The sequence below is a fragment of the Hylobates moloch genome, unplaced genomic scaffold (genome assembly GCF_009828535.3).
Source record: "Hylobates moloch isolate HMO894 unplaced genomic scaffold, HMol_V3 SCAFFOLD_6, whole genome shotgun sequence".
NCBI lineage: Eukaryota > Metazoa > Chordata > Mammalia > Primates > Hylobatidae > Hylobates > Hylobates moloch.
This window is the reverse complement of record NW_026652281.1, coordinates 97517217-97533290: the sequence shown is the minus strand read 5'-3', so window position 1 is coordinate 97533290 and position 16074 is coordinate 97517217. Positions and strand designations below refer to the sequence as shown.

The following is a 16074-nucleotide window of genomic DNA, read 5'->3' as shown; positions in this document are numbered from 1 at the left end:
CTAGAGACATCCTGCCTCATTGTACTTTTTGCATTAGTCAGCCAAGGTTATTCTGAATGCAATCTTCTCTCCCTCCCCCCAACTCCTTCTCCAATTATACTCCTGCCCTATCAGATAATTCCTCACCCTTCCTCCCCCGCAATGCTCCACAACACATGCAATTTCAGTCGCCATTCTAAAAAGCCTATGTACCACAGTCCTCTTCCCGCTGGAAGGCTGTAACCCTGGAGAGGATGTTGAAAAGAAAACACTTCCTTAAGGGGGTAGGCTCTCCCCATTGTGACATTACACTGCATCTTATTAAGAGTGGGTGGAATTGTTAAAGAGATAAATGCCTTGTCTTTCAGCATCCCTGATTATTTTAGAAATATCCTTATAGGGCTTTTTAACATTATCCTAATTGTGTATCACACTGCTTAATCATCCAAACCTCTCTTAAGAATTAGTCAGGAAATTTCTATTGCAAGGCTTTGAGCAGATATTGGCAGGTATAGATAGGGTTACCCTGAATTCCAGAGGACCAAAATTCAGGGAAGACAATGTATATAACTGCTGTAAGAGTAAATATGGACAAGATGAGTCAAAGCAAACTCTTCTTAACCCTAGATACCCAAAGCCATTGGATTCTGGCTCTCTTTAAAAGCCATTGGATTTTGACTATCTTTACTATGTCAGCATAGTTTGTTAAGAAAATGAGATTTGAGGATATTGTCTAACAATCTGGCTTTTTCTTTTTTTTGAGATAAGTTTGTTACTTGTGACAATCCCCAGCTTTCAGTAGCACATGAGTTTTTTTTAGTTCTCATAGATGTAAGAAGTTACCCCAAGGAAAGGTTCAAATTATTTGTTCAAAGTGAAAATGAATGTCTGAAATTAAGCACAACCCAAAATGTGATCTATTTCTTTGTCCACTTGGGACTGTCTGGTCTAGCAGCAGTTATAATTTGATTGAGACTTGACTGCTGCTCCTTTTTCCAAGACAGAATTAGCCAATTCCAATACCCTGTAAGCAGACACAGTCTGAGAAGAGAACAAAGTTACTTAGCGACTGCCTGGGGGGAAAAAATACCACCTGGTTCTCTTCACCTCTCCCTCTCTGAAATAATCCACTAAGTCTCTTGCCTATGACAGCTAGAAAGTGAAACAAACAGATATTAGAGCTACAGTCAGTATTCTTTTTCACATTTCACAATGGGTTGTTAGATGCAGCACACAAAAAATGTCAAATTTGCATAAATATCATAAGCATGTTGTGCCTATTTCCTCATTCTGTTCACTCTTTCTCATTAATTTCATTCAGACAATACAAGCTCTACAGACCGTGCGTCTGGTCCCCTGCACCCTTTCCCCCTTATGTTCTTGCTCTGTCCCCAGATGGTAAAATCCACCCTCAGGCTCACGTCTAGTGCACACAGGGAAGGGACTAAATCGGGATCTCCTGTGGAGAGGAGGGGTTTTGTTTTGTTTTTTTTAGGTAAGAATTTATTTGTCTTATATTTAGCTAATTTTATTAGAAGATGATCACTGTGGCATCGTCTACATGTTAGCCCCAGTGTTGAAAAGAAAAGAAATCTGGACCTCCTGATTCATGATCCCTTTTACCCCAGGGTGGCCGTTTCTCAAGATCTGAGCGCAGCCTATCAGAAGACTTGAAGTGGCCACAGACAGGGCAGCTCTTGGTGGAGGCAGGAAAGCCGCAAGGATGGTACCTGAGAGGATATGAGGAGAACAGGGCACATTAAGAAGACCTAGAAATTCCTCCCCTATTTCCCAAGCAAATTCTGCTTTGCCTGCCCTCCTCCCCACAACCAATTACTGCGCGCCCCTCCTGGCTGCCCCTCTGCTGTCCCTCATCCCATTTTCGCAAAGGAGCACGGGGACATCAGGAATGCGCTCCACCACAGAACCGCGACACACAGCCTCTAAACCATAGCGTCTGAGTTGCAGGCAGGGGTCTTACAATCACCTACTCTGTACGCAAGAGGCCCTTGGAATAAAGAGGAGGTAAGCTGCCCACGCTCAACTCTTTGCCCTGTCACGTCCTCTTCCTCCTACGGAAAATAGCTGCGGGTCACTGAGACGCTTTTCAACATAACGCCAGCCCCAGAGCTCAGGTGAGACCTCTAGAGAGAAAGCTCAAGGGTACCTCCTCCGCATGCTGTTATTATCTGCCAGCCCCCTTATCCAGGAGCTCGGCCCTCGGCGGGCTGCGCGCACCGCGCGGAAGGGCTCATCTTCACCCCGTGGCTCTGGCGGCAGAGACGCGCGGGGCGTGCTCGGGAGCGAGGAGCGAAAAGTTGTGCGCCCACTTGGGAAGGGGGAAAGAGAGCGATCGAGCCAGCGCGCCAGAGCGAAGGGGGAAGGCGGGGAGGGGGCGGGAGTGGGGACTGCTTACATGAATTTCCAAGTGGTAGACCTGCCTCTGCGCTCTGCCCAATGAGATCCGTCAGGGGAGGCACCCGGCTCACTTTTCCACATCACTTCACAGTTACATTTGGCAGGCAGGCGGGCTCGCACGCCGGAGCGCTCAGCCCAGAATTAGTGGATTTATTTGGAATCTCCCTGCCTCCTCCAAGCTCCGCCGCCGCCGCCGGCTTGTGCATAGACGGTAGCGTCAAGACACCAGCTGCACTTTGGGCTGCGGACACCCAGAGCCCGGCGCTCCCGCCCCGCGTCTCCGCACCAAGCCCTGCAGCTCCGAGAGGCATGAACGGAATCCGGAGGCGCCTGCCCAGCGCCAGAGGACCGATCGGCGCTTGCTGCCCTCGGGAGCTGACCCCGAGCCCCTCCAGCCATTTGTGAACCAGGAGGCTTGACATTCGCCAGCGCAGGGCCCCACAAGAGTAAGTGTTGCCCCAGCCCACTCCCGTTTTTCTCTATGTCCCGACGATTCAGAAGGGACCGTTTCTTATAGGAATTCCCATGCCCCTTCGGACACCTTGCGCGCCTCCTGCCTCTCAGATGGTGGATGCGGGTTCCTAGCATAGGCTCTGGGCTAAGCTATGTCTTTCGCGATATCCGTGGGTGATAACGTACGTACGCCTCAGGGTTTTGCCTGACTGTTTTTGCAAACTGCTTTGACAACAGATCCTAGAGAGTAGCAAGCTCCAGGCTGTGCCCCTCCAGCTTTCCTGCTGGTTTCCTTCCCTGCGGGGACTTGGCTATTTCGCCGCCTCCCAACGCAGGCAGGCGCAGCTGCAGCCGCGCGCCTTCACTGCGGGGTCCGTGCGGTGAATGGGAAGCACCTGCCGCCCGCTGTGCGGAGGGTGCAAGCCAGGGAAAAAAGAAGGCGAGGGGGCCCCAGTGCCCTATGGCTGGTTTTCTGCACCGCCTCATCTCCGAGGCGAGGGAGGGCGACCCCCGCGGCAGGGCTGCGGGCCAAGGCTCAGCTGCGAAAGCCCCAGCGAGAGGCTTTCCCACAAGTGGCAGCTCCAGCTCTGGGAGGCGCGGTGCCCGCTGCAAACTTGCGGGGCTCCGGAGTCGCCCCGCGGCTCTGCCCTCGCCAAGACGCTGCCCAGCACCCCTGCAAGACCCCCAGGCAGTGTCTCCCCGGAGCTCGAGATTGCGCGCACGGAGGCCCCCTTAAGCCGGGGACTCCGTAGCCGCTCTCCTAGGGACCGCTGAGGCCAGAGCTGCGCTTTCTGTGATCTGACCGCTTCTCATCCGAGAACCTTTGGGGGGCTGGTCGCGCCCCTCGCAGGACCGGAGGGAAAAAGGCTCTTGCCTAGGTTCTGCCAGTACGTAACAGGTTCATAAGGGACCTACTCCCGTTCTCCCAGGCTCCAGCCAAGGCTGGGAAACGGTAAAAACGTGCTGCCGCCGACGCTGATGCCAACAGGTATCCACAATTTCCTCCGCTTATTCCTCCCAAACACCGGAGCCTTCCCCCACCCAGTCTGGCAGAATCCTCAAAGTTTCCTTGCGGTTGACCCTTCCCCCCGCAGGCACGGAGCCGGCGGCATGTCAAGGACTAGCCGTTTGCCTCCACCAGCGGAGATGGCAGCTGTTTGCTTGGGTTGCTAAATGTAAGAAATCAAACAACATTAATTGTTTATTGTTGCAAACGCACAACATTAGTCCGTAATGGAAAATCGGGCTGGCAGCTGCTCACTTCAGCACCAATTAAACGATAGAGCTTATCACCAAGACAGCGGGAGGGAGGAAAGGTCCTTTCAACTTTACCACCCTTTCCTGAAGATTCCACAAGAGTTTCCTCCTTAGGAGGCATGATTCGACCATCCCTTAGCGCGCCCGAGCTGCTAATCAGATCAGCTGCTTTCTTTCACCCGGCGTCGTGATATTTGCGGGCTGACAATGGGAACGAGGGGACGCTAGGGAAGGTAAGCGACAGTACTGTCCTCTCGCATCCGGCACCATCGCAAAGCAGATCCGAGGGATGGAGGTTGGCTTTTGAAGCGCCTGTCCTCTTTACAACACTCATGACAGCCATCTCAATGGTTAAAAACCCTCCTTGGGCTGTCACCTCCGGCTTCATTATAGGAGCTTTTCAACTGGAAAACTATATGTGGGAAAGATGTTTATGTAAGATTCGAAAGTGGGATTTTCCATCCATTCAGCCTCGCTGCTGCACCTCACTGCATGCAAAGTGAGCCCTGTCGTTCATGCTAAATACCACTAAAATCCGTGCCTAGATATTGCTTTGCATCAGCTGTGTCCAGTGTTGCAGGGATTTCTTCGTGTGCGTGTGTGAGTGTGTGTGTGTGTGTTCGAGAGAGAGAGAGAGAGATATAAGAGGTGGGGGCTGGGAGTGGGATTCTTCAACGAGAGAAGTGGATGTTCTCTTAGGGTTACATTCTTTTTCCCTTAAAGGGAGTTCTCCATAATCATCATGTCCAGACATGTTTTTCCACTTCCCCAAGCCCTGTGGCTGGAATAAATTCTAGAGCTATCCCCCTTATTAAATAATAATTCTGATAATAATATTCTGTAATTCTGCTTTAGCAGATTTGAAGCTTGCTGTCACATAGTCATTTCATGCTGGAGCAGTCACAGTATTTTAAATTGCCTTTGATTTTTTTTTTTTTCTGGACTCTGAAGAAGGCGAGGAGTTGAGGAAAATCCCTCTGAAAATAGAGAGGGGAGTCTTTCCAGCAGCTCCGGGGACTGCTTCATTCAGAGCCCTTCAGTGGCAGTTCACCTTCCTCATTCTGATCCCCACACTCCCCAAGTGAATGTCAAGTTATCCCCTGACCATCACAAATAGGCCAAATGTTTTAGAGACACTGGCTAATGTGCTCCGAAATGTGTGCTGTAATGCTGTCATTCAAACTTTTTAATCTATTCCCCCTGCAAATTGGTTCTTACATTACTAATTATTATTACTGTTAGAAATCGGTGCTTCTGCTTCATCATTTACAGTCTCTTAAAGCCTTCAAGATGGGTAAATCTCTACATTCAAGACTCTGTAACATTTCTTGGCTGCATTTCTGGTGTGTAGGATGCATTTCTTGAGTTCTTGAAGCTGCATGAATTTATCTAAAAGAACAGAAAATTTGATAGCAGCCTTCACTAGAATAGCAGTTCCATTTGCCTGCTGTACACATATCAACTCTGAAGGGAAGGAATTCCTTACCCTGGAAAACAACTTTATTTGGGTATTATGTAGAACTGTGGTCAACACAGTATTCATTTACAGCAACCCCTCAATTAGCATTGAACACAATTTAAGTAGCCAATGGCAGCATGATCGATGTAAAACAAAACAAACAAACAGCCCAGGAAACATGCTCAGCCGGATGGAGAAGACCACTTGAGAAGGCCTTTGTAAAGACTGATGTGAATGTTCTCAAAGGTCTGATACTGCTTGTTAGTCAGGAGGAACAGATTGGTGGAACAAAGCAAAGAAACTCCAAAGAATCAGAATATAATGATTCTATTCAAGAAGTTGTACCTCTGGGCTTTGCTTTCCAGGTTCCTTTCATTGTTTATTGGTGAGGAAAAAGAACATGCACATATTAAAAAGTTCAAACCCACACTTCAACAGCTGTTCAGAAAACCTTATCAATGTAGGTAAATTAATGCTTTAAAGAAAAAAATGACAATCTTTGTTATTTTTCTACTCAAGGTGGCACACCTCACAGCTTTATCAACATTCCAATTTGAGCAGATTTTCCATGCAAAACCAAAGGCTTTCAATAGGTAAAGTGACATTCAATTTGTATTTCCAACCACACTTTTCTGGTCCATCAGCAAACTTTTGTGTCTGGCAAATCAAGGGACAAGCATAATCGGAGAAGCCTTTCTATTATAGTTGCAATTTAAGGTCCAAAGACTTCTTTTTGAAAATATTCTGCTCGGTGGTGCTGCTGAAACTGGTTTCAGTCATTTTATATTTGTTACAAAGTTATTCAGTGTAGCTGGTGGAGAAAAACAATTTTCTTTTTGTTTTCAGCACTATTGGCATTCACAGAGGAAATGGTCTAACTTTGCTTTTTAATTTAGGAAAAATGTCCTAACTTTGATGTGTTATACACTTCTCAGGGTGGGGGGTGTAGATAAACCAATGATAATTCTTGTTGCTCTGTATTATGTACACACACACACGCATGCAAATAACACACACACACATACACATACACAGAGTGCTTCTTGAAAATGTGCCCAGATAACGAACTCATTTATTGGCTCAAGTCTGAGATTTTTATCATATTCCCTTTGCCATTTCATCTGCCTTAGATTATTTGATTTGCCTTTCTGGCTACTCTGATTTGTATATTGATCAGTCTTTCAAAAAATGTTATCTGTGGTGCTGGGAATTCCCCTCCAGTATCCAATACACGTATATTTATGAAATAGAACAATTTTTTGATGGACAAAGGCCATCATCCGATTTAGCAGGGCTTAATTAACCAAAGGGCTATTAGTGCTTTCTCATTTCATTCTTACAGAAAGTTGTGATGCTAATCTATTTCTGCTGGACTGTTGGTTCCTGTCTCTGGAACCTGCTTTAGATGTAACCATGAAGAGAAAATTAGTTGAACCTGGCAACTTCAAAAGGTCAGAAAAGAAATAAGTTCAAGGGATGCCATTTAGCTTCTTCTACCATATGTTGCCGCTAACTAAATCTCTGTTGCTTCTTCATGGCAAAGCATTGGGGCCAATACTGTTTCTTTTTCTTATCAAGTTTTAAGCTTTATTTCCTGGGTTTTAAATGTCATGTGCTATTCCCTATCATAAACAATATCCATCCTCTTGCTTAGATGTCTTGTGTGTGTGTGTTTGTGTGTGTGTGTGTGTATGTGTGTGTGTGTGTGTGTAAGTTCTCTTAGTAGGTAGAGGTATACAGATGTGATTTTCTGTATCTCTTTGGAAAGTAACATAAATGAATAACATTTATATGTGGAACCTTCAAACAGTTTTATTTCTCTGCCTCCACTGCTAAAGACAATTGCAAATGCTAGAACGATGGATGGTTCAGGGCTAAGCACAGAGTTAGTGTTCAGTAAACATTTATTTAATGCAGTAACAAATTAGCAAAGACCCTACACCCAGTACTAGTATATTTTCATTAAAAGAAAGAGATACAATCATATCCAAAGTTCAATATTGTGACTCATCTACCACAATTTTCTCTTTCATAAGTCCTCCTAAGTCTATTTTTAGTCACAGCTTTTCTCATTTTTTAAAATCAATTTTACTCATGTTCCATAAAGCATATTTTTGTTTCCTCACAATCATCTTTTAAATGATATGGAAATATATAAAATGACATAATTCAGCTTTGTAAAAATGAGAATGCCTCCAAGACTCGACTTGCATCAAAGAATGCTATTAAACTATATTTGATGCAAAGTTATATTTTATTGGCAAAAAAATGCACTAATTGTGGAGTTGCTGCATGGGTGACTCAATGTCTGTACATTGTTGAGAATGTATAAGAAATAACTGAGGATCAATTTACTTCCTCTCTCCTTCTTTTTCTTTAGTATATTTTTGTATTTGAATTGAACAGTTTACCCCCATGTGAATTGCAACTATGGGCGTTTTCAAAGACAATTCCATACTCTTCTGTATTAATCAACAGGATACCTGGCCCTCACATATACACACAGGGAAAAATAGTGCGCCATGATAAGGTACTTTTGTGGATGTGTTTATTGATATTTTAGGCATATTGAAGATATTACAAAGGAATATTAAATGGAATCCCCTTAATCTTTTTTATGTACATCAAGTGAAAATATTACAGTATATTTATGTTTCATTTGCAATCAGAACAATATTTTCCATGCCTTTTTTCTCTCTAGATAGATTAATGAATAAAACATGATTATTCGATTCTAGATGTGACACAAATGATACAAAATAAGTAGATGGAGGAATGGTATAAATATCATAAGGGAATTATTTCCTTTTTATGTAAGAAGATTCATCTCCAAAATTTGATTTAAAAAGTACAAAGGCACAATTTCTTCTTTATTAGTCTGTTGCTGCTTGAGCTTTATAAACAGAATTTACATTTGTTTCTAACTATTCCCGTCTTCAACATGGGGATGCTCAGAAAAATGAAAACAAACAAACAAACAAAAAATTAATTCATACTTATTTTTATCAGAGTGGTAAAACACACATCTTCTCTTGCCTTTGAGTGTCGCTAAACTATAGTAGCTGAAGATTGTATATGTATTTTGGAATCTGCATAAGCAACTCCCTTAATTTTCATAAATTATACATTCTGGGTCATAATAGTGTTTTTATCAAATAATTGCTTGCTGTCTATCTGACTCTCTACTCATCTATCACCTGTGTTCGTAGTTCACGTTAAGTGTCAGTGAATGGTTATTAAGCTATAAAGTTTTAGAAACATGAAAGAGTGACAGTAAGGTGCACTTGTAAGCATGGTTACTACACAGTGTAATCTAATTGGCAGAATCTGGATGACTTATACTGGGATCGTTGGCTGCATTTCAATTTCAGTGTAAGAGACTCTGAAGCCCCCATTACATGATATAAGTGATTTTAACCATTTCCACATTTCTTAAGTGAGAAGAGAAATCTAATTTCTGTCATCAGTAGTGCTAAAGTTTCTTGAAATAAATAGAAAAAGTTGCAATCTCTGATGAGCATTATCTTCTCTGAGCTCCCTTTTAAGTAGTATATAGCTATCACCTTAGATTCATCTTGGAATTAGTAGAGACTTTCCACTTGTGCTGTCCTCATAGGAATGTAGATGATTATGAAGTGCAATGGAATTTATCTTGTAAAAGGGATGTACCAGGCAATGTTTTTTTTTTTTTTTTTTTGAGACGGAGTCTCGCTCTGTCACCCAGGCTGGAGTGCAGTGGCGCAATCTTGGCTCACTGCAAGCTCCGCCTCCCGGGTTCACGCCATTCTCCTGCCTCAGCCTCTCCGAGTAGCTGGGACTACAGGCGCCCGCCACCGCGCCCGGCTAATTTTTTGTATTTTTTTAGTAGAGACGGGGTTTCACCGTGGTCTCGATCTCCTGACCTCGTGATCCGCCCGCCTCGGCCTCCCAACAGGCAATGTTTTTTAATGAGCAGCTACAGTTTGATTGAAAGAGAATAGCTCACTCATGAACAGGTAGTGCTTGCACTCTGTCCTCTTGGCACAAAATAGTGATGGACAATGTCATGTCTTCTATGGGAAGGAAAGATGTGGTTGGTTCTGGACAGTAAAAATGCAGCCCTTCCGAGGCTTAATAAAACTACTTGAAGTCATTGCTTTAATTGTATGTTAGTTGTGGAGAGGGAAAGCTATTTCTAAAATGCTATTTTATTTATACGCACCCTGGTTCATGCCATTTTTGTTTTACAAATCAAGAGTTTAAAAAAGTTATTTTACTTATTACCTGTCAGCATAGAACATTGGAATTTTCCCCACTGAAGTACATACACAGCATCAGATTGCAATAAAATAATTTTTAAAAATCAGTAAATACGTTCGGTTAAGCACTCGAAACATTGAGCAAATAGTTACTATAATTGCTACATTGACAAAGAGTTTAAATTACCTTATTTATTTCTTCCTTAATCTTTCAAAGTAGGTAGTATTAAACACAGAGCATCAGTTTCTTCACCTGCCACAGATAAGATAAACGTGCCCAGGTGACTTATTTCATGAACGATAGAGCTGTGATTCAGACTACTTCTATCTGACTCCAGAGTCAATGCTCTAAACAGCTATCTCATGGGGCTTTCACAGTTGGGCTGAATTACAAGGTTGATAAGAATAAGGTTGATTCTGATTGATTGCTATGATTTAAAGGACCTGCACAAAATGTTGTCACTCAGTAGGTCTCTGGCTATTAAATTCTGAACATGTGATTTAAAGACTGCAAAGGATGTGACTTTAGAGAAGGAGGGACTTAGATTAGACTCGAGAGATGACTTTCTGGCACCACTGTGTCTGTAACTGGCAAGGGAGTTCTGGGACTGATACTTATTTTTTTTAGGATGATCTTGATACTGGTTTGCCTTTAAAAAGCCCAACAGAAGAAAATTATTCTTAATATCTTAACTAAACTGATGATTCCAAGAAAGTTTTCTAAGTAAAGGTCTAGTTCTAGAACACTATAGAAGAGATCTTATTTTGACTTTATTGTCTTTGTCACTGGCTTAGTCACCCCATTCTGAAATTTCTATAACAGAAAAATTTCTACGTGAAGAATAAACTTGTGACTCTACCTTGGGAAAGAAGGAAGAGGAGAGGCATTTATTTATTGATTTTTGCAAAGGAAACCAGCAATTATAGAGCTTAAAGAAAACAAAAACTTCAGGTAGAGAGGAGTAGCATGGCAATAACGAGCAAAAAGTGGATTTGAGGCCAGTCGCGGTGGCTCATGCCTGTAATCCCAGCACTTTGAGAGGCTGAGGCAGGTGGGTCACTTGAGTTCAGGAGTTCGAGACCAGCCTGGCCAGCATGGTGAAACCCCATCTTTACTACAGATACAAAAAAAATTAGCCGGGCATTGTGGCGGGTGCCTGTAATCCCAGCTACTCAGGAGGCTGAGGCAGGAGAATTGCCTGAACCCAGGAGGCAGAGGTTGCAGTGAGCCGAGATCATGCCATTGCACTCCAGCCTGGGCAACAAGAGTGAAACTTCAACTCAAAAATAAAATGAATTTGACAGATACTATTCTGGATGGCAAAACAAGCAAACAATATGCTTTTGGACAGATTGACATCTGGATAAATATGTGGTCTGATGCCAAAAAGGATGACCAGAAGGGTTGTGGCTGAGTGAAGGATACACAAAATAATATGTGCATGTGTATGTGTGTGTGTGTTTACATAAACAATTTCAGAATATGTTTCTGCCAAGGGAATCTGGTTAGAGAATTCTGAAGGGTTTAGGAAAGGTGATCTTCTTGTATTATTTATATTTGAATAAATTCAAGTGTATTTCCTCTCTCAAATCCAAAGGCTTTTTCTACCTGCTCAGCCCCCGTCAGCCAGGGCTTGGGTGAATTGCTCTGGGTCACACACTGAATCGCCATCCCCTGCTTTCGTGAAATACCACTTTGAATTCAATGTACATTTACCTGTTTTGAAACAGGCTGCTAATGGCTCTAAATTCAAGGTCAGAAACATTTTTAATAGAAACTCACTGGTTCTCTGTGTCATTTTTGCTTTCATGAAATATTGTGGCTGCTAAGCCTAGTGGATAATAAAAGCATAGTTTCCTGTCAACCACAATAATCTGCTGGATTGAATCCTGAAGTGTCTGTAAAAGCCTGTTTTGGTTTTAGACTTCATCTATCAGTGTGTTGTTCATCATTTTGAACTTTAATCCACATTATTTACAAAATGGATGGTGTAATATGTTTTTGCATAATGACATATATCTGTGACTTGACTGAGTTCATCTTAAAATAATGTTGGAATCAGCAGAGTGAAAATCAGGCTGTAATTAGAACTATCTCTGAAATGTAAGTATGAATGAAAAGTCAGATTATAAGTATTTTACCCAGGAAAATATATCATCATATGGGGGAATTCTAAAGACTTTCGTATATGTAAGAATTCCAGAGAAACTGTAAAATCTCTTCATCTCACTATCTGGGTGTAAATCAATGCAACAGCATTATAATAAAATAGATTGCTTGGTCAGACACACATACTGTGGTTGGAAAATGTAAAAATAAATTGATTTTTTTACCTCAGCTTTACAACCTTGCTCAATTTCTTCTTCCTTGCATAAAGTTAAGCAGTTTGTGTATGCAGCTACTATTCACAGTATTTATTAATACTGATAACACTGACATAAGACTTAGTTGCATCTCAAAAGTTTCTACAAAGCCATTCTCTGGTGTTCTCAGAGGACCATGTTAGTCTGCCCATGGCAGAGGTACTAGCATACAAATAGTGTGGTTCCAAGTGTCACAGCAGAGTCCCATTTCTCTCAAATTAGCAGTATTGCCTTGAAGACCGTCTCAACACTCCCTGATAGCATGCATGTGCCTGTGAACACACCAGTTAGCTCAGCAATTTTCCCACTGCCTCACATAAAATAGATATGCGAGGAGAGGAAAGTATTGTCACATCGTACAAAATTCCATATATTCATACACCCTAGTTCAAGGTTTCCCCAAATCTATGTGTTCAGTCCTTTATTCACAGTGGTGTTTAAGTAGTTCATGGCATGACATTCAATGACATGAGGAAGTGACTCTTCCACCACACCACTGAGTCCTTTAGGTTATCTCGAGGAGGTCTGAGCTGGGAGCTGGTCTTCTTTAGAACTACTTGCTTTGGAAAGTGTGGTTTTCAAATCAGTAAGTAGCATCAGCACTGCAGGAAGATTATAAGAAATGCAGAATCTCAAATCCCACACTAACCTAAGTGATTCATAATCTGTGTTTAAACAAGATTTACAGGTAATTTGGATGCATATTAATATTTGAGACGCACCCCACTACAGGTGTGCTAGCACTGGCTCTTTACTGGGTTTTAACAGAGCTGATGGTTAAATTTTCAGTAATTTTCAGAGCTGGTTAATGGTCAGTTGGAAGCTTAAAATTTGTCACGGTGGAAGTATTTATACCATGAAAATCAGAAAACATTACAAATCAGAATTTTTTCTTTCAAAGAGCCACTTATTAAATATTAACCAGTCTGCCTCTAACTATTGCTGGTCTTTCTTTTTAGCAAATAGTGAGATGACCTCATGCTTTTAACACTGTCTAGTTCAGTAAAAATGAAACATTACTTAAAATGCTAATCTCCCTGTACTTTAATTTGGTTATCTCTACAACGAGAATGAAGATAATAAAATAATAATAATATTATATTATAGAGTAATTTTGAAGAATAGATATGAATCTATATGTATATATCTGTGTATGTATAGTTCTTCATGATTTAATATTTTCTGAGTACTTTCCAAGTGTTTGCTATTAACCTCATATTTAAAGTTATATTCCATTATGGCAAATAATATTAGCTTCCCATTTAAAAATAAATATTTCAAAAACTGAGCCTATTTCAATAAAATTTAAAGTAATAATACAGATGATTCAAGAATTTGGCAAAATCTAAGAGATGGCATATAAGTGTTTCAGTCTCTAAGGCTATACCATTGACTTCAGGGTATTGGCCATCTCACCCCCAGAAACTCCTGAAAATTGGGAAGTTGCACGGCAATAGCACTCAGTTGCCCCTCACACCCTCTCTGTGGTATATGGCTAGACCTTTGGAGAAATCAAACATGCTCTTCTCTTCACAAAGAACTGGCAGAGGAAAGGGCTACATATTAACATGTACTCTGTAGAGACCATCATCATTATGAATTTGATGGGTAGGAAAAAAGATGGAGTGACCATGGACTGGGTGATTCTGCAAATAATAATTTGAAAATTACCTTAGATGCTGATTCATTCAGAGATCCCAGATTAGTTGGTGGTCTTGTTTGTATCCATTGGTTGACTGAAATGTTCTTTCACTTATACCCCCTTCTCGGTTGGTTAATTCTATTTCAACATTTAAATGGCATCCCCTCTAGGAAACCTTTAATGCTGCCAACATGAGTGGCTTACCCATCACTCCGTATTTCTTTTAAACCTTCTAAGACTACGTTTCAGTGAATTGATTATGTATTTCTTTATCTTTGCCAAACAGATTCTTTGCTTCCTGAAGAGAGGAGTTCTGACCCATTTGCCTTTCTCTCCCCAGTACCTGAACATACAGTATATGCTCATGAAATATTTCTACAGTGAGAGGAAGGGTCTTGTTCAAAAAGAATTTCGAAATTCCATTACTTAGGTTCAAATAATGGTTATCTCTTTACTTAAAGGTGCTCCTTGAGTAAATCATTTCATTATTCTCTGCCTCAGTTTTGAACACAACAAGGCAAGGCATTATATGCTTTATCTAACAGTAAGATATTGTGTTAGTGGATACTATTTGTGACTACACACGTATCCCCTTTTTAATTAACCTACTCATTCTGACTAGTCAAGCTATGCCATTGTATAACATTGGTCCAGAGTCTATTATCATTTTTTTAACTTATTCTGGTGAGTTCAGGTAGAGGGAACTCACTGCAATCGATGCTGCAGTCCATCCAACATACCACAGTCCATCCTCATTGCCGCTTAGTGCTTAGTGGTTTCCATGAAAGTGTCTATTATGAATTTAAACTGAGATGAAATTTTCTTATCCCAGAGTCATTAGCAACAAAGCAGATGCCAGAGTATACTTGCAGAGTGTCTGGCAAAATTTTAAAGAACTGTGCATGCTAGTCTATCCTATCTGACGTACTGAGAGTATCTCCTTTAGTCCTCAAAACCAACCTGTCAGGTCAGTATTATTATCATCGTTTCATTGCTGTTGTTATTAATTATCCCTCCCTCCACCGTTATACAACTGGTCAGTGTAAGAATTAGAATTCAAACCCCAAGCAGGCTGACACTAGAGGTCATTCTCACAACCATCTCATTGTTCTGCTATTGTAGAACCCAGGCCGACCAGGTACAGTGGCTCATGCCTGTAATCCCAGTTGTTTGGGAGGCTGGAGTGAGAAGATCACTTGAGGTGAGGAGTTCGAGATCGAGATCAACCCCTCCCCCATTTCTAAAAATAATAGTAATAATAAAATTAGCCAGGCATGGCGGTGCACGCCCAGCTACTCTGGAGGCTGAGGCAAGAGGATCACTTGAGCCCATAAATATAGCCTGAGTAAACAAATAAACAAAAGAAACTTATGCCTTTGGAGAATAACATACATGGCTTTTGCACGTTCAAGTATGGTCTATCATGGAGTAGCGGAGAACTGGAAAGAGTAAGTTCCTTTTCTCTGAGAAGTGTTTAGGCTGAGGCTCCATGACTAGAATGGATCTCACCATGTGTGTTAAATGGCACAGGTCTTTCCCCTCTAGCACCATCCTCATTCTCCACCATAAGGAAGATCTTTGAGCACCTTTTTGACACCCTCATACTTTACCAACTTTTACTGCAGAGGTTACATAGCTTCACTCTGTTCATTCATTCGTCTTTTTTTCTCAAAGCCTTTCTAAGGCAGGAATCCTGTCATCACCACACATCTAGCCCAGGATAACCACATGGATTCCAGTTTACTGAGTATTTCCCACGATCTGGCTGGTTTACATGTGTCTTATTTCTGAACCACACTACTGTCCCGTTAGGTAGGAATTATTATTAGTGCCACTTTGCAGAAGAAAAGACGGAAGCTCAGAAAACTTGAATATCGTGTCCATCATTACAGAGACAGCAAGCAAGGTGAGCTGGGATCCAAACCCAGGTGTATCTGTTTCCAGAACAGACAGTCCTCGGCACGCACAAGACGCCTTTAGCACCAACTTCTCCCTCAGGTCTACAGAGAGCACAGCATGGGTGTGCTGTAAATGCTGTTAAAATAATAAGTGGCTTGACCATTCAGAAAGATACAAATATTTGGGGGTTTCTTTATGGGGGCTTTTTGAGTTTTGTTTAGTTTAAGTTTTGAAGACTGCCAAGGTCTGCTCACACACTGGGATGAGAGAAAGACTTAAGGGGAATCTGTTTTAAGGGGAAGATTTTCTGCAATTTCAGGGAAAGGAGGAGACTTTGTTCTGGACTCCGTTTTCTCTCTATTGGC

At 41.9% G+C, this 16074-nt stretch overlaps 1 protein-coding gene across 3 annotated transcripts in view; it reads left to right on the top strand.

The window, feature by feature from the left end:
• Positions 1 to 2531: 2531 nt before the first annotated feature.
• Positions 2532 to 16074, top strand: part of CDH8 (cadherin 8) — a 378275-nt gene continuing 364732 nt past the window's right edge. For 2 of the 3 annotated variants that reach the window (XM_032157533.2, XM_058441060.1), the window contains exon 1: positions 2533 to 2843. The gene's annotated coding sequence lies outside the window, so the exon portion shown is untranslated. Of the gene's footprint in view, positions 2844 to 16074 lie in introns of all 3 variants that reach the window. The other variant, XM_032157532.2, reaches the window with a different exon arrangement.